The sequence below is a fragment of the Mytilus galloprovincialis genome, chromosome 10 (genome assembly GCF_965363235.1).
Source record: "Mytilus galloprovincialis chromosome 10, xbMytGall1.hap1.1, whole genome shotgun sequence".
Taxonomy (NCBI): domain Eukaryota; kingdom Metazoa; phylum Mollusca; class Bivalvia; order Mytilida; family Mytilidae; genus Mytilus; species Mytilus galloprovincialis.
Window position 1 is genome coordinate 22,609,266 of NC_134847.1, and position 23,227 is coordinate 22,632,492.

Sequence of the window (23,227 nt, forward strand, 5' to 3'; positions counted from 1 at the left end):
ATGCCTCTGTGTCCTATAGGTAACATGCATAGTCGTATTTGGCATCCATTCTTATGATTATTCAGATTGAGTTATTTTGGGAGAAAAACGACAAAAAAGGAGTCCGGATATGATTCCGTCATCGGACTAACTTTTAGTCATAGATAAGACTTCCGGTTTGAAACATTAACAAATACAACCAATCGTATGATAGATAACAAAAATGAAAAATAAATAAGCCAATCAGAGCGTTCTCATTATCATGGTGTTTCGATCGCAAGAACCACAACTATTATACCTCCTTATAGAGGACACTTATTTTTCGCGTTTATCTACATGTAAACTACGATTATACTACTTTAATATATAGAGACTCTGTATTCTGTCAGGGACTTTCTATGTTAGTATAGAAAGTCCCTGATTCTGTTTACTATTTAAGGGGTCATACCACTTGCATATATATTAAAATAAGTAAAACATGCTCAACTTCATCTAAAACTACTTCGACCAAAAACTTTAACCTGAAGCGGGACAGACGGACGAACGAACGAACGAACGGACGGACGAACGAACGAACGGACGAACGAACGAACGCACGGATGCACAGACTAGAAAACATAATACCCATGGGGCATACAAATTTATTGTTGAAAGGGAAAATAGTGATTTGGCAAAAATGAAAGTAAGGTAGAGATAAGAGGGAGGCAGGACCTATTTCGGGGTGTCGGGATCGGGTGTTTTTAAGCTCGGGATTTAGGGATTGATCCTTACGGGATCCAGGGATATATTTTTCGATTTCGGGATTTCGGAATATGAATTTCTTTAAATTCTGCATCTCGGGATTTTATGGTTTTAAGTCCGGGATTTCAGGATCAGGACCCCTCTGACCACCCCTCAAATTAGCCTTAGTCGGTCTTAGTCATTTATACATGATTCATATCCTACCACTGGCATGTTAATAAGGCTCTCAAAAGAAAAAGCACTGATGGATTGTCCTAGAAGCATATGTTATTAGACTAATAATGGTCTATATATAAGCAGTTACATTTATTTCATGTTTGAAACGGTGAAAATTTTTAATTTGATTTTACTTTTACCAAAAGAAGCATTGTAGCAAAGGAGAAGAATAATTGTGGTCTGAGGCTAGACACACGAAAACAATTGAATTTAACAGAAAGAAAACAAATATCGGACTTTAGAAAAAGGGAGAGGGCTTTTGATACCTTTTATGAAATTCTCCATACATAATATCTTTTACAAAAAATCATTCTACAACAGTTCACAAGCTGTATATGCCCGCGATTTCGCGTGTTCTAGTAAAGATTTATATTTAGGACTATCATCATAATATCAATGATTAGTAAAGAAGGCGAGACATTTCAGCCTGTGCACTCTTGTTAATCTGTCCTCCTCATAACTTTGTTGCTGCAGTTTCTGTGTTAGGAGCACACTCCTGTACATGAAGTCTGTATAGTGTGAACATGCACGAGCATAACGTATCAACTGAGATATGTAAACACCATACGAATGAGTAGAGGGGAAATGGGAACTGATTGATAATTCTCGACTCCTAGGAGTCGAGATTAAGAATTGAACGATGGACAGTTAGTGCGTGAATTTTTCTTGCTACCTGATTGGAAGATATTACGAGACGTGAATAATCAAAGTTTATTGATTGGTTAGGACAAACCAAACCAAGTAAATGTCCTTCAATCCCGTAGAGTATCGGATTTGTCCTCTCTATTTTAGCAATTAGATTTTACACAGGTAACCTTTATCTATAATAGTCGAATCTTCTGGAGTAAACATTTACAACAACGTTAAACGATACTACTTCATAGCGTGTGACCTCACGTGTGTGGTAAAATTTGTTGATTGATGCACGGGGCTATTTTAGTAAAGGAATTAATCTACAAAGCGATAGCACTTTCCATTTTCATTAGCTAAGAGTCGAATAGCCTTTTTGAAAGGCTAACGCTTGTTGGAAAGTTGGAATCGTCCCGTTTATCATAGATTTTCGTGTGAAGTCGTCCATCTGTGTCAATATTGAGGGAAAGATCAAGGTATGCAGCAATCCTTCTAGTATCAGTAGTATCCTTAATTTCAAGTTCACTGGGATATATGAGATGTAAGTATTGGCTGAAATATTGGTTATTCTATGATAGGACATCATCAATATATCGAAAAGTAAAATTAAAGAATTTCGCAAGGTGCTTTTTTCTTTGTCTTTTAGAAGGTCATGAATGAATTCTGCTTCATACGAGTACAAAAACAAATCTGCCAGTATGGGTGCACAATTAGTACCCATTGGAATACCGACTGTCTGTTGAAATATAAATCCTCCAAACTCAACAAATATATTGTCGATCAAAAAGTCCAGCATTTTGATGATATCATCTTTAGTATATTTTCTGGTAGATTCAGCGTGGTTCTTCGCAAAATATGAATTATTGTAACCCAAAACAAGAAATGTGTATCTACGATTCCCATTTTTGTAGAAAAATCTCTGTTTAATGAGATGGTGAATATAAAAAAAATATAAGAAGTGGTATGATTGCCAATGAGACAACTCTCCACAAGAGACCAAAATGACATAGAAATTAACAATTATAGGTCACCGTACGGCCTTCAACAATGTGCAAAGCCCATACCGCATAGTCAGCTATAAAAGGCCCCGAAATGACGAATGTAAAACAATTCAAACGAGAAAACTAACAGCATTATTTATGTACTAAAAAAATAACGAAAAACAAATATGTAACACAAAAACAAACGACAACCACTGAATTACAGGCTCCTTACTTGGGACAGTGGTATAACAGTACAACATAAGAACGAAGTCGATTTTTCAACTGAGCATATTATAAATATAAATAGGCAAATGTCCCATTTCAATTTTTTTTTTACCACATTAATTTTGGTTCACTTACCTATGCTGTGTCAAATATTCAATCACAATCCAAATTTAGAGCTGTTTTAATCTTACATGTTGTGTCCTTACTTGTTCAACTGTTCAGGGTTCGAACTGTGCAGAAAAATCAGGTTTGCTGTCACTCTTGTTTCATTTGATTTGGGACTTTCCGTTTTGATTATTTTTCTGTTAAAGCCTCCTTTTTGGGTTTTGCCTATATGTTCATACCTTGCAAGGTCATCATGCCCGTCAGACAGTTTTCACTTGACCTCGACCTCATTCCATGGATCAGTGAACAAGATCTCAGATACTATAAGCAATAGGTCTCCTATATCTGGTGCATGGAAGGTCCGTAAGGTGTACATGTCCAACTGGTAGGTGTCATCTGACCTTGACCTCATTTTTATGGTTCAGTGGTTATAGTTAAGTTTTTGCGTTTCTTATACTGAATGCTATAGGTCTACTATATTTGGTGTATGGAATGATTGTAAAGTGTACATGTCTAGTTGGCAGGTGTCATCTGACCTTGACCTCAATTTCATGTTTCAGTGGTCAAAGTTAAGTTTTTGAGTTTTGGTCTTGTTTTTAATACTATATGCAATATGTCAACTATATTTGGTATGGAAATATTTTATGATGTACATGTCAGTCTCCTGGTTTTATTTGACCTTGAGCTTATTTTCATGGTTCATTGCTCAGTGTTAAGTTAATGTTTTGGTCTGTTTTGCTGTAACTATAAGCACAAGGTCAACTATATTTGTTGTATGGAAGAATTGTAAGCTGATCGATGACATGTCTGCCTTGCATGGTTCATCTGACCTTGACCTCATTTTCATGGTTCATTGGTCAATGTTTAGTTTTCTTGGTCAAGTTCATTTTTTAGAAACTATAAGGGAGCTACCATTTGATTTTTATGGGGGAGGGGGGCTAGGATGAAATTTGAAAAAAATAGGCAGGACAGGAGTTTTGAGTAAAAAAAAGGCAGGATGAGACACTTGCAAAAAAAAAAAGTCAGGACGACAATTAAGGTAAAAAAAGTCAGGATAAACTAAAAAAAAAAGAAGGCAGGACCGAACAGAGTGAACAAGTGAAACTGCGAGCTACTGCTCACTGATGATACCCCCGCCGCAAGTGGATAATATTAATAGTGTAAAAATATGCAAGTGTTCGGTAAACAGGAAGTTGTCGAGTGATGAATCTGAAAACGCATCACACGGTATAGCTGACTTATAAAAACCCTGAAACCAAATTTCAGAAATCCTTGTATTGTAGTTCCTGAGAAAAATGTGACGAAAATTTTTAACTTGGTTATCATGTGTAAAATCATACAAGTGTTCGGTAAACAGGAAGTTGTCGAGTGATGAATCTGAAAACGCATCACACGGTATAGCTGACTTATATAAATCCTGAAACCAAATTTCAGAAATCCTTGTATTGTAGTTCCTGAGAAAAATGTGACGAAAATTTTCAACTTGGCTATCATGTGTAAAATCAGACAAGTGTTCGGTAAACAGGAAGTTGTCAAGTGATGAATCTGAAAACGCATCACACAGTATGGCTGACATATATAAATGTTGATACCAAATTACAGAAAGGGTGGATGTGTAGTTCCTGAGAAAAATGTGACGAAAGTTTCATGGGACGGACCCAAGATGTTGGATGAAAAATTAGGTCAGTTTCTGTATTGCCTGTTAAAGGGTTTCTATATCATTTTCTTTACAAAGCATACATTGGAGCGATGTAATTTTATAAAAGATTCACACAGAAATCACAAATTGCTACCGAGAAATGTGTATGAAACGGGAAATTGGATTTAAAAAAATCACTTATATGACCGTAAATCATAATCAAGATGACAGTTACAAGATCAGCAATTTATAACAAGAGTGGACGTAATTGGTAAAAGATGACCGCAACTTTTAAAGGATGACCGACAATTCTAAGAAATATCCATATTTGTATTCAATAGGGGCTCAGTAAGCGGATATAAATATGGTTAATCAATTTTTTCATGTCCTTTTTAACTATTTGCTGTATTTTGAGTTTAGACAATGGTAGTAAATTGCATATTTCTCGTAAATAATTGAATATGTATTGATAACATTGATAACGACGTTAAAATTTTAATACAAATTGACAGCGATACGACAGAAAGTTGATAAAAAAAACCAACCCATTAGTTAAACATATGAATATCCGGTAAAAAATGTGTCCATCTGTATGGTTCCAGAGGAAATTGAAAAATCCAGGGTCTCTGTTAAGACTGTTGAAGATTGCAAGCATTGTCATAAATTATTGCTGTTGGTGGAACTGAAAAAGAAAGATAAAAGCTTTCAATAAGATAATTGGAACTGTGAGGTATTTGTGACTTCTGATACCCTTGCCATAAGTAATCTGTAGGCAGAAATTTCAGAGACATAAGGATACAAAACTTAATAATGCTCTAATCAAAAATTCGAATGAAGACCCATTGGTGGTCTTTGGTGGTTTCCTGGTCATTAGTTGTACTCCAATGGAAAACATTTCCCCTTTCCATTCTCAATTTTAGTATTAACAGCATTTAGTAAATAAGAAGGTGAGAAAGGCGGAATGAGAAAAGTCATATCAATATTTAGATTTTTGAAATGGAGAAAGGAGTATTTTATAAGGATAGAAATAAATAAATAAATTTTTCATTACCTTTAAATCTGGTTTTTCAGGAAGGTAAAAGGCCAGGCTGGAGACTCTACAGAATCCATCACCTCAAAACCATAACAAATGTCTGTGGAAATTGAAATTAAAATACAGAAAGTTCACTGTTTTGTTTTATTTAAACAAGTCCTTTAATGATACAGACACAGTTCAAAGAAAAGATTGAAGGAAATATTTTCATTTATAAATATTTTGGAGTTAATCCTGGAAAAACATTGGTCACTTATCTTTTCAACAGGAATCTTTTTTTATTTCAATCAATATAACACCTGGAACAAGAACAGCAATTGAGAAGATTGGAATTGATAATTCTTTTTTGGCATGTGAAATTCATCGATGATCTTTTCTTAAAATGACAGTCAGTTATAATTCTAATCAATGATTTATCTCCCCTTTGTAACAGTTTTGTATTAAATTCAGATCCCTTTTTAAGTTTCTACGTAAGTCCAATCAAATAGGGAGGTATGCATTACCTACAGAATGTTTTAATCGTACCACAATAAAACTCTTTGAATAGAACTTTTATAATCTGCATGTAATACATTAGTCCGGCCGATTGGTGCAGATATAGAGCAGAATTGCTCACTTGATGAGGAAAGCATGAAACTTTGCATAGTAGATTTTGGTTATATAGCATTTGATTTCAGCTATGGACCCACTCTGAAAAATCCAATATGGCTGCCATTTTCAAGATGGCGGAAAAACGGTATAAATATCAAGATTGTCCTAAAGGTATTCTATATAATTTCGGAAAGTAAAGTAATGATTCTTTAAAAATGGACTTCATGTTTTTGAATTTGTTATCAATTAATTTTAAAATATATAAAAAAAAAAGAATATGGTTATTTCTATAACACAAACAGTTGCAAATATGGCTGCATATACTAAAACAAATAGTGAAATTCAAAACGTGAATCAATATGTTACATGTTATTGTAATTGTTCTTTAAACGCTTTCAGTTTTAATGGTTGGAATGAAATAGGTTGAAACGAGTCGATTGAAGGTTAATATAGGTCGGTTAAATGTGGTTGAATAGTAGGTAACACATCTGAACTTTGAGGCAGTGCCGAGGGCACCTTGTCTCGTGTCTCTTCATTGCCACGTCTTACGTCACTAATCGCGTTTTCATCTACATCGTAAAATTATTCTATGTAATCAATAGGTGTACCTTTCTTCGTGCGGATTAGACGATTACCACCATTTAAAATGGTTAAGGGGCAACCATTTCCTTTCCAACTACGTGCGAAACAAATTTGCAATTATTCAGCGAGCATGGTCCTAAAATACACTCCTGGTCAGCACTTTTATTAGTGTTGATGGTAACAGTCATTTTTTAGATTAGCGGAACTGTGATGGTTCGTTTTATGCAAACTTGCTGAGTTGAAATCTCGTTTCCACTGTAAACAAATGCCGCATTTATTACTTTAGTGTTGATGGTAATTGTGGGAGTACTCAGGTTTATCACTGCACTCAGTGTGTCCAGAATATCTAGCCGAAGTATAACATCGTCTGTTAATGGCTCTTTGCACACATCCCATTGTATGTTTACTCTATTAATTCCCAATAACAAGCTGTTAACCCAAACCACGTAGCGTTGCGTTCTCCAAATCTCCATTTTCTGCCGGTATTAATTTCTCATTTACTAATTTTATCATTGCAGTAGTGTCCACAATCATGCTCACATTCTTGTCATGTATAGTACCTCGTACTGCTAAGCTCTTTCGAATGGTTCGTCTGATGACAATATCGGAGGAGGCCGTGGGCCTCTGTTCGATTTTGTAATGAGGTGATGTTTCATGGCCAATAGACTTTAGAATCGTGCGTTGGCCTACTGGCCCGATCCTTTGCTGTTTAAAGACTCCATTGTTGGGGTTGCACTTTGATTTGGTCCGTATCCTGGTGAAGGTGACCGTTGTCTGAAATAACCGGGATTTCTGCAGTTTGTCCGTGAAGATGCTAACCGTTGTCTTTATGGACTATATGATCTCTAGCTTAGTGGGGGGATGCGATCGATGGACATTAAGCTAGTGTGTATTTCTATCTGGCGATCTACCGCGATTGTATTGCTCAGAAGATCTTCCACGTGTTTATTGATCAGGTGATCCTCCATTGAACTGGTGATCGTCCATGATTATTTGATAAAAAGAAACCGAGGTTATATATTAATCGGCCAATCCACGGTTATGCTGATTAGTTGAAAGCATAATATCAGCTAGTTTTGTGACAATTTGTGTCAGGTTATGCACCTCATTATCCAAATGACTGCTTATATTTCCTTTATCGGTCGGTGATACTGCACCATCAGCAAAGTAGACTTGTCAATGGTCATAATTGGCACTTTTTGATCCATATATCGCCATCTGGTTTGCTATTGAGGGTTTCAATTGTTTGAACGCCTTGTTTAATGTTCCTGGGTTCCTGTCTATTACATGCCTTGCAAAATGATTGTCTTTACATCCTTGACGGAATGCTTCAGTTCCAATCTGGTTTGATCGTCTTTCTTGTTGAAGCGCTGCTACACACATTTTTTTTGTTTTCCCATTGTCAACTACCGGCAGTTCGTTCAAATTGGTAAATAAACGACTCCCAAGTCATGGATCCTCTTCAATAACGTTTTGGCATTTTTGGTAGCTGTAGGCTTCGGCTCCGGTCCCCAATATTTTCTTGCCATCGGGTATATTCTCTCTCCAATGAGGAGTCGGAAGAAGAGGTGTTGTCACACTCTTTTGGTTTCCTCTGCCCTTTTCTGGATCGGTCAATGGAGTCAGCTTGCAGTCATGTGAAGCCTGTTAGAGCTCCAGGACCTGACGAGGTTGTCATTATTGGAGTGTTAAATGTGGGATTTACCATTGACTCGACGGAGATGATACCGTAAGTAGGCACTGCATTCAGCATTAGAGAAACTTGATAGAATCCACTTGAAGCCAATTGTTTCTGTAATGGTGTGAGTAAGAAGACACAAGCCTTTTTCTGGTATCCTTGATAAGTACTAGAGGTTTATAGTATGTTCTTAAATTGAGATTGTTGTTGAATAATTTGAACTGTCTCATGCAGGGCCAAGGACCTTGACATAGGACTTTTGACTTAATGTGAAGAAACCTTCAATCCACCAGCCAGTAGTCAGCACTTCGGTGTTGACATGAATATCAATTATGTGGTCATTTTTATAAATTTTCCGTTTACAAAACTTTGATTTATCGAAAAACTAAGGATTTAATTATCCCAGAAATAGATTACCTTAGCCGTATTTGATACAACTTTTTGGAATTTTGGATTTTCAATGCTCTTCAACTTCGTACTTGTTTGGCTTGATACATATTTTGATATGAGTGTCACTGATGAATCTTATGTAGACGAAACGCGCGTCTGGCGTACAAAATTATAATCCTGGTACCTTTGATAACTACTAACTACTTCAACAGAGTTGGTGCGGTTGATGGTTCATGCGAACTACAATAGGGGAAAGACCCAAGGCATGGATTTTGTTGTGTATTTTTGGTAAACTTGCGTTGTACTGGCTAAGGTCAAAGTTTGGCTTAGATGATGTGTCCATTGCAGGAAGTTTAACTTCTTTATTTCGATTGTCCACTAATTCATTTAAAACCGATGCCAGTTGTTGTAAGGTATCCTGCTGTTCAAATGCACTTTTAAATTGAACTGTGTCTCTTTCTTCAGTTGTTGTCAGCTTGTCCATTCGTCTCACCACAACATTGAATATCTTATTGGTCTGACCATCAATTCCGCCAGGCAATTATTACTAACCTTGTGGTCTAACCTGTCTTCAGACTGCTGAAGTTGCTGAAATATTGCTCTCATCTGTTCGTTATTAATATTTATTGCTTCTTTCTGTTCAGCTTGAAACGTTATGAGACCAACACATATTTTATCAATTCGCACTTCGCTCTGTTTTATATTGCAGTACATCTCAGCTGTTCTTTGAGCATTAGATTTACTATCTGCTAGAAATTCTAAGTATAATTGTTTAATAGTCATTTCTGAGCTGTCTTCTGTTAAAGCGTCTTCAGCTGTGGGTTTCTCCATATCCCCAAGTGATTCGGTTTCTGCCATTTCAATGTTCTTGTCCTTGTTGTCCTCAATTCCTGCCATTTCACTGATATGTGTTTAAATGATTCTCAATTCAGTTTAATATCTCAAATTGCAAAATATTGCGACCCAAAAATACGATAGGCACTGCATAATATCTTACGGCAAATAAATCCCAAATCACAGCTTTTATGTGTGACCCAAGATAACAAATAGTGCAACTTTTAATGAAAGCTACTACTGCAGCTTTTTATGAAAGCTTCTACTGCAGCTTTTTATGAAAGCTACTACTGCAGCTTTTTATGAAAGCTACTACTTTGTGTATGAAATGACAAGCAAGGCAAAATCAAAAAGGACAGAACTGGGACATATACTAAATGACACTATACATCAATAAATGCTTATATTCAGGTCAATTCTCAATAATGAATATTTGCTTATCTTTCAAGGCGGCCATTTTGAAAATAGCCGCCATTTTGTATTTCAAAGATAGATCAAAATAAAATCTTGCTAAGAATACCAAGTCATTCAAATACAAATGTATGTTGATTTTTGTGCTTCCAGCATCAAATCCACTGGTTTGTGCAATACTGGAAAATATTTTAGAACGTACGGCAGCCATCTTGAAATAAGCCGCCATATTGAATTTTGAGGATGGGTCCATAGCTAATGTTGCTCAGTCCACAAAAATGTGCCATTATGCAAAAATTGGTGCTTTCCTCATTATTTGAGCAATTTTTTCACCGATCGGCCGGACTACATGTACCTTAATTATATTCTGCTTGGTTCTAGAAATACATGTACAATATAAGTCCTGTGTTTGAAATATTTTTGGAACAAGATATATATATATATCAGTCCTATTTTTGTCTTTAGAATTGATGTAAAATATCATTCATTAGATACAACTTCCTAGAATGGATGCATGTAATAGAGGACAGCTTCAGCTTTTAATGTAGAGTAATTTTTTTAAATACATGTGCTCTTGAAGTTATACTGTAATTTTGAAACTAAATATTACTTAGGATGCAAATCTATTTCTATAGTTATTTCCTAATTTTCAGCATTTATCAGAGGCTATATATTGAATATATCAAACAAGTATAATTTTACAAGCTTCAATATGGGAGGTAACTCTATTCATTTGACAATAGTAAGATGATCAAGGTTATAAAATTTGTGGTTTCATGTTTATATAATGATTTAATTATTTCTAAATTGTTATGTTTCTATGTGAAATGATTCATTTATTTCCAAAAGACATTAAAATCATAATAAAATTGTTATTTCTCAGTTATTATGATTGTGTGCCTGCAAAAGAAATTTCCTACACACCAACAAAATTCATAGCAAAATGTTCTACAAATGTACTATAAAATCAGTTCTGACCTATCCAAATATTTACAGAAAAAAGTGCTGACTCATACATATCTAACATTCCCAGTAATAATAATAATAATACTATTGAATTATTTACAACTCTTTTTATCTTTTTTATAGTTTAATCTGAAATAATTATTTATATTAATCATACCATGTGGGCAGAACACTGTAAAAATCTGAGGAAGGAGAGAAGGATGACGACTCTCTCTTTGTACAAACTTTTTCATCCATTTTCTTGTCCATAACATATAATCCCCTGCATCTGATCTTTGGTAAATTTGGAAAATATGCCAGAGCATTCTGTATGACTTCAGATGATGTTTCATGTTCATCAATTATAAAAGTTTTAGTAGTAATATCAACTACTGCACTTAGTATGTTCCTCATAAATTGTGGAAGGTCAGGTACTGCACATATTAATTCAAACAAAACGTATACAGCGCTTTGGATACTTTTCATTATATGAAGATTTTGCCTGAAATTTTTGTTATCAATGATATATCTTATATTGTCTAATTGATCATAAGGGAAGGCAGCACACACTGGGGAGTTGTAGGAAAGCATCCTGATAAAATCTTGATAATCCTCAGGACAACTCTGAATGCAACCTGCAACAAAAGAAAATTATTTAAAATCTAATGCTTCATTAAAGTGATATGAAACCTCAAATAAAACAAAAATGATGCATATTTTTTTTTTATAACTCAATGGATAGTTTTCATTCTTAAACCTATGAACATATACTTTTTTCTGATGAAAATACTTTAATTTGTTCACATATAGAAGAAATTTACTTTTTTCTCAATTGCTGGCTTTCAGGTCTCAGCAATTTGTCATCATATTTTCCATATGCAAGGTGACCTTTATAGCATGAACCTTTTTGTAAAAATTTGTTGATTGTTTACTATAAGGTGAGAATCGGTAAACTTGGCTACGAACACGACCTGCACAGAAGACTTTCTTGATGATATATACATGCATTGGTTCAAAAATTGGATTAAAATTATTTTTCACCAGTCAATCGTTTCATATGACTTTAACCCTAAAAAAAATGTGTGTTCACATTTTTACACATCATGGTGTTCCCTTAATTTGCACATGGGTTATGCGGTGGTGAAAGCTATAATGATAGGTGTTGTAATTAAAGTACATTGTAAAATATTAGTAAATTAGTGTCCAGGAAGCCAATAATTCAATATTGGAACATGTTTAAAGACACAGGAATTTTTCTGAAAAAAAAGTTCATGTTCACTTGTTTTACTATCCTAGTATTTAAAACATGTTAAACTTTCTGTTTTAGTTAGAAGTTTTGTATGACTTTAAAATACTATTCAAGAATGCCATGGACTGCTGGAAATTTTATATGTTAAATCAGAGCTGTATATCAAGTCTGAAGAGGGGATATAATTTAACTATATACAAATTAATATCATGTAAAAATGTAAACAAATATGAAGTGTTTTCATTGTTCATATGCACAATATACAACATACCGATATCTTCTAAATGTACCAAAAATCATTCTAATGCTTCTTGCTGTGTTTTCAATCTGTTTTTCATTCTTACAAAATCATTGTGTTGGAACATGGCATCTTTCTTACAAAATGTTAACATCATATCTCTTGTTATCTTATCTTTAATAAATACTCTATCTTTGTGCCTGGTATAAAGTGAAAAAACTCTAATGCAATATCTGGAGAGCATATATATAATATAAATCATTAATTTATGAAAATTTTAATGGTATACTGAGGGAGTGTGGTCATAGTCATATCGAGTGTGGTGATAGTTATATTAAGTGTGGTGATAGTTATATTAAGTGTGGTGATAAGTATATTGAGTGTGGTGATAGTTATATTGAGTGTGGTGATAGGTATATTGAGTTTGGTGATAGGTATATTGAATGCTGTCATAGTTATGTGGTGATAATAATATTAAGTGTGGTGACAGTAATATTGATTGTGGTGATAAGTATATTGAGTGTGGTGACAGTTATATTGAGTGTGGTGATAGGTATATTGAGTTTGGTGATAGGTATATTGAGTGTGGTAATAGTAACATTAAGTGTGGTGATATGTATATTGAGTGTGGTGATTATATTAAGTGTGATGATAGGTATATTAAGTGTCAATATTGAGTATGATACTAGGTATATTGAGTGTTGTCAAAGTTAAATTGAGTGTGGTGATAGGTATATTAAGGGGGTTATAGGTATATAGAGTGTTGTCATAGTTATATTAAGTGTGGTGATAGTCATATTGAGTATGGTGATAGGTATATTCAGTGTGGTGACAGTTATATTGAGTGTGGTGATAGGTATATTGAGTTTGGTGATAGGTATAATGAATGTTGTCATAGTCATGTGGTGATAGTTATAATATGAGGAAGGCGCTACCTTAAATGCCAGCTTTATACTAAGACAATGTCCTATATAAATTGATTGGTAGTTGGTTGTTTAACGTCCAGTGGCAAATATTTCATGCATGTTCAGAACGAATGTCCTAGGCTACATTAACATATTGTTTATGTCTAAAATAAAATTATAAGTTCAGATGGAAAATGTTTAGGGAACGATCATTGAACTTGAAAAGGCAGGAGGGGTTATGGTATTTTTTCGAAAAAAATATTCTGATGAAATTCCCAAATTGATGAATAAAAAATCTATTCAAGCAAAGGACAAAAAAGAATATTTTGAATCCAGATCTTCACAAAAAATGATTTTATCTTTCAGATATGTAAAATAAATTTAACTTTTACATATATAAAAACATTTAAAACTTCCCAAACCGCACAGGTAAGTCTGTACACAGTAGTTTTTTTAGGTGACAATGGCCGTATTTGCCAATTTGTTATGATAAACCTTAATACTAGTGTTAAATTTTGACTAAATAATTTTATTTGTTAGCGCTGAGGTGAAAAAAATCTGACTCGAATAAAAAAAACATTTGTATTCCTGATCATCTTCAGTTTGTGATTTCTACATCAATTTCATGTACTAATTCAGAGTCAGTTTTATGTCATTTCTTGCAAATATTTTTTTTTGTTACATGTACATGATGTTGCTTACTTTTCAAGTTTTTATATGACAACAGAATAAAATTGAGAATGGAAATGGGAAATACAAGCATGTCAAAAACTTGCTTTTGAGTAATGTTTAATCATGTCATAGTTGTTTTCCAGACAATAACTTGAGTATAAGTGAATGGATCTCTATGAAACTTTTTGGTTTTTCTTCCAAAATTTACCCTTTTTACATTGATTATACTGGTCTAGTATATATAGATGCAACAAATACTGATTTGGCAGGAGATGCACACAAATTAGGGTGTTTTAAATATTTGATCTGTAATTTGTGCATTTTCCCTATGATGTGTACTTCTTGACAATGTCGACGTAAGTATCATGGTAAAGAAAATATATTTGGTAAGTATATATATATTCACAATTGACATGCGCCAGTGTGCTGCAAAAGGATCTTCTTTCCCTTTCATCCCCAAAACTACACATGATTTTTTTCTCTCACAGAAACACATGAGTTATTTGGTAAATAAAACACTTGTCATTGTTTGAAACTTTCAGTAATAAAAACTTAGTTTAGCCTGTTTGAGCGTTTCACTGATTGTGTGAAAATTTTAACAGAAAATATACAAAACACTTGATAAAATTGCATTATCTGCAGAATTATTGATAACTTTCCTCACTATATATTAACAAGGACATATAACTAACATATTGTCCATGCTATTCTGATCTGAGTTTTTATTCATACATATACTGGCATGGCTGGTGCTGTTCCAGGTTGTTTTCTTTTTCTGTTTCTTGAGAAGTATTTGTTTAACCTGTTTAGTCATTATAAAGTGTTACAACTTTTATTTAGACACAACACATAAATAGTGACCAAAAAGGTACCGCTTTCACATGAGAGAAGCTAGAAAAAAAAAATAAAATGTACACATTTTCAATATTTTTGTAGGACTTACTATCATATGAAATTAAGGAGTCAGAGCCTCCTCATGAATAGAAATGTTTGGGTTCACCTGATACCTGTTTTCAAATTAGTCCATATTGAAGTTTGAAGGGTCCAAAATTAAAATATGTTTGATTTCAACTGACATAAAAAAATTGGTGTTTTTTATATGCTAAATATACATCTGTGGTCATAGCAGGCTGTGCGCGGTGAAGCATTTTATTGCCTTTAGGTTTGTACTTTTTTTTTTTGGTCATGAAAATAAATTTGTAGTTTGAGAATACCCAAATTGCACTTATTATCAGTTTTTTTCATCAACTTTTTTAAATGTACCAGGCAAAAGTTTATTCTGTGCTTATTTTGTAGACTATCCTTGTTTATAATATAGTTACACCAATTTAATTTTGAGTCCATGTAGAGTCATAGAAAAATGGGTTTGAAATGACCTCCAAACAATCCATGATACTGTAATGAGGTCAGTACCCAAATTCCATACATCATTACATGTATGGTTAATTTCAAATCCTTAAAACTGGAATATAAACATTATGTTTTGTTTTATTTCTTCAAATATTTCACACAATTTGATATTATTCCATGCTTCAACTATTATGTTTTTAAGAAAAGGATGCTGGTAACAAATTTAATTTGCTAATTTTAAAAAGATGATTTAATTAGATAATGTTGAAAGAAAACTTGTGAGATTTCTGCAGTTTGCAATTTTGGTACTGTGAAGTTATATACATGTAACCATAAGTGTGTATTGCTAAATAGATTGAAATGTGAACCTGATAGTGATACATGTATATAGTGATAAAGTACTTTAGTAGAGTAAAAATGTTTTGATCAGGTTTAAACTGACGCATAAAATATACAGTGGACTGCTGTAGCTTGAATTTTAAAGGATATACCACATACTTCCAAGTAACATGCCCTGCATTATATACCTATCAAAGTCATGGTATTCTCATGGGTTATCATAATAACTAGAAGATTGTGAATTATTTGAATATTTTTTTTGTTTTAAACTTTTGTTATTAAAGTTGTGACTTAGTCTGTGGGCTACCATAGGCGGATCCAGGGGGGGGGGGGGGGGGGGGGTAGAGCATTTTCGTTGGAAAAAACTGTTGATTTTATAGGGAATCACTTAAGCATGACTGGAGCGCCCCGTCAGCGTGCCCCCCTTATGAATAGTTCTGGATTCGCCATTGGCTACATGAATAACCGTGATCACATTCAACAGTATAACCAATGTCATTATCACTGTTCCTTGTTGTGGGGAATTATGTGGCAGATGAACATAAGTAGTCAAGGTCAACCAGTGCACCGGAGTTTACCTCGCATGCCGCATGGTCATTATAAAGACAAAAATCCGAATTGTATTGCTTGTATAGGTTTTTTCTGTGTTCCCATGCCTGGACAGAACTTTTACGCTAAATATGTTATCGTTAATTATGATTTTGTGACTTTTAAATGAAGTACCTGTGATTATTTAAGTAATTTGTTTAGACCTCACTGATAATGGAAAGTTGAAGCAGACGAAACATGGCGTCAGTTGTTGTTGTCCTAACTTCGGTAATTTCCGTAGTACAATAAATTAAAAATAAGCTACACGAGTTACCAAAATTTCTGAATTCTTGTTTTTGTAAACAAATAAAAATTAATGTCGTATTAAACATCGTTATTATTATTATGATCTGTCCCGTTTTTTCAAGCTTGCGTTGAAACGTTCAATTCGGCCGCCATTAAAAAAAATAATCGTACGAGATTTAACGAGAGTGACAAAACTTTTCAGATGGGTCGTGTAGAGAGAGTTATCGTTCTTTATTCCAAAACGATGCTTCTACCATAAGTGCCAGCTAAAGCTGGCATAATAAGTGTGGTGACAGTTATATTGAGTGTGGTGATAGGTATATTGAGTGTGGTGATAGGTATATTGAGTGCGGTGATAGGTATATTGATTGTGGTGATAGGTATATCGAGTGTGGTTACAATTATATTGAATGTGGTGACAGGTATATTGAGTGTGGTGATAAGGTATATTGAGTGTTGTCATAGTCATATTGACTGTTGTCATATTGACTGTTGTCATAGTCATATTGAGTGTGGTGATAGTTATATTGAGTGTGGTGATATGTATATTAAGTATGGTGATAGGTACAAAATGTATATTGAGTGTTGTCTTAGTTATATTGAGTGTGGTGATAGGTATATAGAGTGTTGTCATAGTTATGTGGTGATAGTTATATTAAGTGTGGTGACAGTTATATTGATTGTGGTGATAGGTATATTAGGTGTGGTGACAGTCATATTGAGTGTGGTGATAGGTATATTGAGTATGGTGATAGGGTACATTGACTGTTGTCATAGTCATATTGAGTGTGGTGATAGTTATATTGAGTGTGGTGATATGTATATTAAGTGGGGTGATATGTATATTAAGTGGGGTGATATGTATATTAAGGGCATCCGATACAGTTTCTCGATATAATGTCATTTTTATAATTTTGAAATATGTTGTAGGCCTTGGCGAGTTATAAAATAAAACACAAAATAAAACATAGGTCACCAAGCTTGTTTTCGAGAAAATTGAGGCTGAAAATTGGGGATTTGTGCAATTTTGTAAAAAAATTAGGCAATGTTATAAAATTTTTGGAGCAGATATTCTTCGTCGTAAATTATCAAGATCGGGTTCAATCTGAAGCTGTGATAAATGGCAATAAAGAAAAAAATAAATCACTACAGGAATAACTATAAAATTATTCAAGTCTTGCTTGACATTGCGGACCAGATGCTCAAAGTGGTATTTTTCTAAACCTAAAAAAATGGAAAAAAAACTGTTTCTGAAAATGTCATTTTTATCATTTTTCTGCATAAACTGCATTTTGTCATGCTTTCTTCAAATCTCAAATAAAAAATATAGGTCACCGTGCTGGATTCCATGATAATCGCGATTTATCCTAAAAAATTGCGTCACCCCTTTGTAACCTCAACGTTAGCGCTAAAGTGCACGACGTCGCTGGCAGACAATTTCGACGTTATTGCTTTAAATTACCGGCGACATTTTTCAAATGTATAAATATTGCTTGTAAAGTACTATCTATAAATTGGTAACATTGTTTTCGAAAGTAAAATCATGTGAATAACCAATACCTCTCTGTGTTTGTGGTCTAAGTGAGAAACATCTCAAGAAAAGTTATTACTTATTGATAATTTTTACGGCTTTCAAACGTTAAAGACTCGGCAATTTAGAACATGACATACAGGTACATTTACTGTACACACTCGTATATTATTTCATACTGTATGATGACCTCTATATGTTGTTCTTTGTTTTGTTTTGTTTGTTTTGTTTGGTGGCTGCTGTTTCATTACACATACTCCTTAATATCCTTTAATTTACGTTTTTATCACTGAGAAAATCCGTTTTTGTTGATACGAATTTTAAAAAAGTTAGCGTCGATTGGACAGTAATCAAATTTGACACGCATTTCAATTTGAATTAGAATTTACGCTAGGACGTAAAACATTTCGATTGTGAATTAAACTAATTCGAATTACGTGTGAACTCAGCATTCTCCTGCAAACGGAATTTCTTTTTTTGTACATAAATTGCAGCACATAAATTATGCCGTTTCTTTTCTCGTTTGAGTTGTTTTACCTTGTCATTTCGGGACCTTTTATAGCTGACTATGCGGTATGGGTTTTGCTCATTGTTGAAGACCGTACGGTGACCTATAGTTGTTAATTTCTGTGTCATGTTTGTCTCTTGTTGAGAGTTGTCTAATTGGCAATTATACCACATCTTCTGTTTTATGTGGTCAGAAAACAGAAGCAAAATCTTACAAAGGAGAATCTTCAATTTGCTAATGGATGCTTTTGTCCAGACAGAGAAACTATAATTTTGAAATTTTTGATTTGGCTAAAAAACGATTGAATTAATAGCGAGAGGACTGGATATATTACGATTAGTTGCGATTATAAAATCATTCTCTCATAGCGTAATTTTAATGGTAAATAACTATATATTTTTTTCACCACAGCGCGTACATAGAATACCGTATGTCCATTCCCCTGTCTGTCCTTCCGGACTTCTGGTTAATTAGATTTTTCAAGTGTACCATTCTTGCCAACTTTCTATAAAACTGATATCGTATGGACACGTTCGAAAATCAGTGCATATCAACTATTCTTTAAAAGAGTTATGCCATTTGGAAATATTAATTGTATAGAAAATTGTATTGTATTTTCTGTCATTCCGTCATTTCTCTAATATATCTATAAAAAAAATAAAGAAAAAAATAAACAGCTGCGCTTCGAGCGCATGATACGCCCTTCGTCTTATGAAAAAAAAACAACATAATATATGTTTTTAAAATAACACGTGGGTTGTACGGGAAGTCATGCTAGGTATATCCTGACTCATTCATTATTCTTGCTCAATAGGAAGTTTATATATATCACAACATGTTTTATATGATCCCCAAATTGAAGCTCAATAAAAATTCAAGAACTCAAAAATGAATTAAAGAATCATCACCAAAGTATACAGATCTTAAGAATAATTTAACTAAAAAGTATGTGAAGTTTTATGCAATAATTATAGATAGTTTCTGAGATACGGCGCGACATGTGAACCCCCACCCCCTTTTTGTCATAAACTCAATAACTCTAAAATCAAATTCTGAATCATTCTCAAAAGTATATACAAATTCTTCAGAATTATATAACCAAGAAGTGTGTAAAGTTTTGAATAATAGTCATAAAACGTTTTCTAGATACAGCGCGAACTGTAAAAAAAAACTGTTCTAGTTACGAAGTCCTGTAACTCATAAAGTTCACCAAAAATGATACAGATCGTTTGACCATCATGACTGAAAAAAACCATGTTCAGTTTAATGATAATATGCCGTAACTATATTTACGACGGACAGACGGACGCGGGCATTTTTATACCATTATGTCCCGTCAAAATTTTTACGGGTGTATAAACATATTGTTTGCTATTGCCTTTTGTTAGATAAACTACGTGCAACGTGGAGGAAATAGAAACTTTGTTCTTTTATAAAAGTTGTATCATTGTTTGTATTAGCGGCATACCATTATTTTTTTTACATAAATAAATTGAATACATTGTTTAGAAAGGAAATTGACTTCTTCGTGTACATACATTTTCGGTATTAGTTTTAAAATATCATTGGTTTTCTGTGCTGTTACGTGTAATAAAAAATCGAATCCGGACCAAATCGTGGATGATGAATGATACTAAAATTTTAATTGACAGGCATGATATTAGTAACACCAAAAGGGTCAGTCGTCTTGAGATTGCTCACTATACGATATTTGTTGAAGATCTCAAAGAAACAGTAATGTGTTTTATTTATTATTATGTTATTAGACTGTTATCCTGGTAGAATCAAATGCACTGACTAATATTAATGGCGTAGAAATTAGCATGCGGGAGAAACAGAAATTGGAGCATGGAAATTCCACATTACGTTTCTTATTACGGAAAATGACACGCATTACGTCCCGCAAAAAGTGACGTTTTGCGGGAATTCAAACGCGCAACGTTGCGCCAAGAGTTAACTCCCTTGAAACTGTATCGGATGCCCTTAAGTGGGGTGATAGGTATATTGAGTGTGGTCATAGTCATATCGAGTGTGGTGTTAGTTATATTGAGTGTGGTGATAGGTATATTAAGTGTGATGATAGGTATATTGAGCGTTGACAGTCATATTAAGTGTGGTGATAGGTATATTAAGTGTGATGATAATTATATTGAGTGTGGTGATATGTAAATTGAGTGTGGTGAAAGGTTTATTAAGGGTGGTTGTACTGATTGTGATGATAGAGATCTATACATTTCATTCTTGACTAATGTTGAAATAAATGGCATTTATTGCCTGCTATAAAATATCAAAGGGTACCTGGATACGGAGGTTCCACAGACTCCCCTAATGTCTCAAGCTCTATGCAACTGTTGAACCACTTCTATTTATTAAAGATGAATAAGTAATTTGCAGATTTTTCTAAAAAACATCAAGTTAAAACTTCAGGAACAATAGATAAACTATGTAAGCTTTGAAGTAGGAAATTCATATGTAAGATAAAGTATATGAACAAGAGTTTGGTTGAAAGTACAAGCATTTTCAGAATATATGTTAAGAGTCAGATCGACGTCTGGCCTCTAATCAACGTCTGTTCCTCGAAATGACAGCCGTTTCTCAAATCGACTTCTAAATCTGATGTCACATTCTCAAATCTATGATCCAATGTGACAGTATGTATTTCCAAAACTACGCCCGATTGATTTTAGTCGTCTTTAATCAATGTCCAATATCAATAAATAATAAATTACTGGATTTAATTGTTTACACTTTTACCTGTACATGTTGTGTAGGGTTCAAACATTTGTACATACTTTCCATATAGATTTTTTTTCAACCCGAAATAGGTATCATGCATATTTAATTTTATCTTGATAAAAAGTTAATCGAATCGATTCATGTTTACAAATGACATGCATATAAGTGGATGTCGAAGAAAAAGCAACCTAACGACAAAAAGAAACCAACCAAACGACATCAAGAGGGCATTATTCAATCTTCTACAAAAGACAAAATAAAGAAGTACAGACAATTTTTTAATTTTTTTGAGTATTATTATTTGGACTCTTGAATATTTTTACACAAATTACTGAGTTTTTCACCAGGAGTGAAACATATACACAAGAAATTGGCATTATGTTTTATGTTGTGCTGTTACACAACTGTTCTCATATTTGCACAAAATTGGCATTATGTTTTATGTTGTGCTGTTACACATCTGCTCAAACACATGTTTAACCCCGTCATATTCTCTATGGGCTAGAGTGCAGTTGTTTCCGATGGTCTATGTCTGTCATATTTGTTTTTAGGATTTTTTTTTTTGATAAATAAGACTGTCAATTTTCTAATTTGAATTGTTTACATTATTCATGGCATACCATATCTCCTTATTCTTATGTAATTTCTAAAATTAAAAAAAATGATATCACAACCTGTTTACATATTAAGTCTAGTAAGACATTGTTATATACAAAATGTATCTTTATTTTTTTTTTTTTTTTTAAATAGATCCTATTTGTCACACATAATATGTTCAAAAGTCTACAGATTTCAGCTGCTGTCGGTTCTGGTCAATTTTGTATTCGGTGTCCAAAAAACAGACCTTGATTAGAGAAGCTAAAAATTTGACGTCGATTAGAGAAGCCAAAACATGGACGTCGATTAGATAGGTATAAAATTGGCTGTCGATTTGGAAGGATATTTTATTGTGAAGTCAGATTTGGACGTCGATTTGAGGAACGGAAGTCGATTAGAGACTGGACGTCGATCTGAGTCTTACATATATACTGACTTATTAATCTTAAATTGGTTGTGAGGCAAAACATGGTAAAAATATACATATATTAAGGTTAGAGCAGATAGTCATTATAGGTGTATACTAATATACCTCAAATTTCACTTGTAGCAAAATTGTCTACAAAAGCCATTCTTTCTGCTTCACACATGCATGTGAATGTATTTCTTCTTCTTGCAACTAACTGTGGTACATTCTTCCAAGAAATAATACATAAAATATACATTATGTGGAAAAGTATTAAACATAGACTTAACATAAAAATACAGTTTGTATTTAGCCTGACCACAGCATAAATTCTAAAATTTACAAATTTTATAATTATGACATCAAATTCTATAAAAACACAAGCTTACATATATAATAACTATTCACTTAAAATTAAGATCTATGTTATGTATCTGTACATTACTATATGTGTAATAGTTGCTTACCGAAAGGAATCATAGGAATTTGTTCTAAATCAAATCATTAAAAAGGAGGTTCTTCTGTGAACAAATATTGAATAATGATAAGAAAGTTTTTATACTGATATAAATATTTGGAATGCAGTGAATACCTTTAGTAGTTTGGTTTCTGAATCATAATTACTAAATTAAACGATACTTACCTTGGTTAAAGTTGAAGTTTAATTTGAATTCTATGTAGTCATAGAATCACTGAAGTGATCAGATGAGAAGCACTGCGCAACCGCAACCTCAGTCTTTAAAGATACAAATTTTTTGATGATAAAGCCAAGTGGTACTCTACCAATAGCATATATATATAAGCCCTATCAACTACACAGCTGTAGGGAGGGTGGTGGCATCTGATCACTTCAGTGATTCTATGACTACATAGAATTCAA

At 33.5% G+C, this 23,227-nt stretch overlaps 1 long non-coding RNA gene across 2 annotated transcripts; it reads right to left on the reverse strand.

The window, feature by feature from the left end:
• Nucleotides 1–5,251: 5,251 nt before the first annotated feature.
• LOC143047181 (uncharacterized) lies at nt 5,252–22,971 on the reverse strand. 2 transcript variants are annotated; one of them, XR_012969429.1, is made up of 6 exons: nt 22,940–22,971; nt 22,425–22,576; nt 20,907–20,970; nt 12,503–12,669; nt 11,161–11,617; nt 5,252–5,651 (listed from the first exon to the last, which is right to left on the reverse strand). It is a non-coding gene; the product is annotated as an uncharacterized LOC143047181 (long non-coding RNA). The 2 variants fall into 2 exon arrangements; XR_012969430.1 differs by lacking the exons at nt 22,425–22,576; nt 22,940–22,971 and having other exon boundaries at nt 20,907–21,002.
• Between the last annotated feature and the right edge of the window lie 256 nt (nt 22,972–23,227).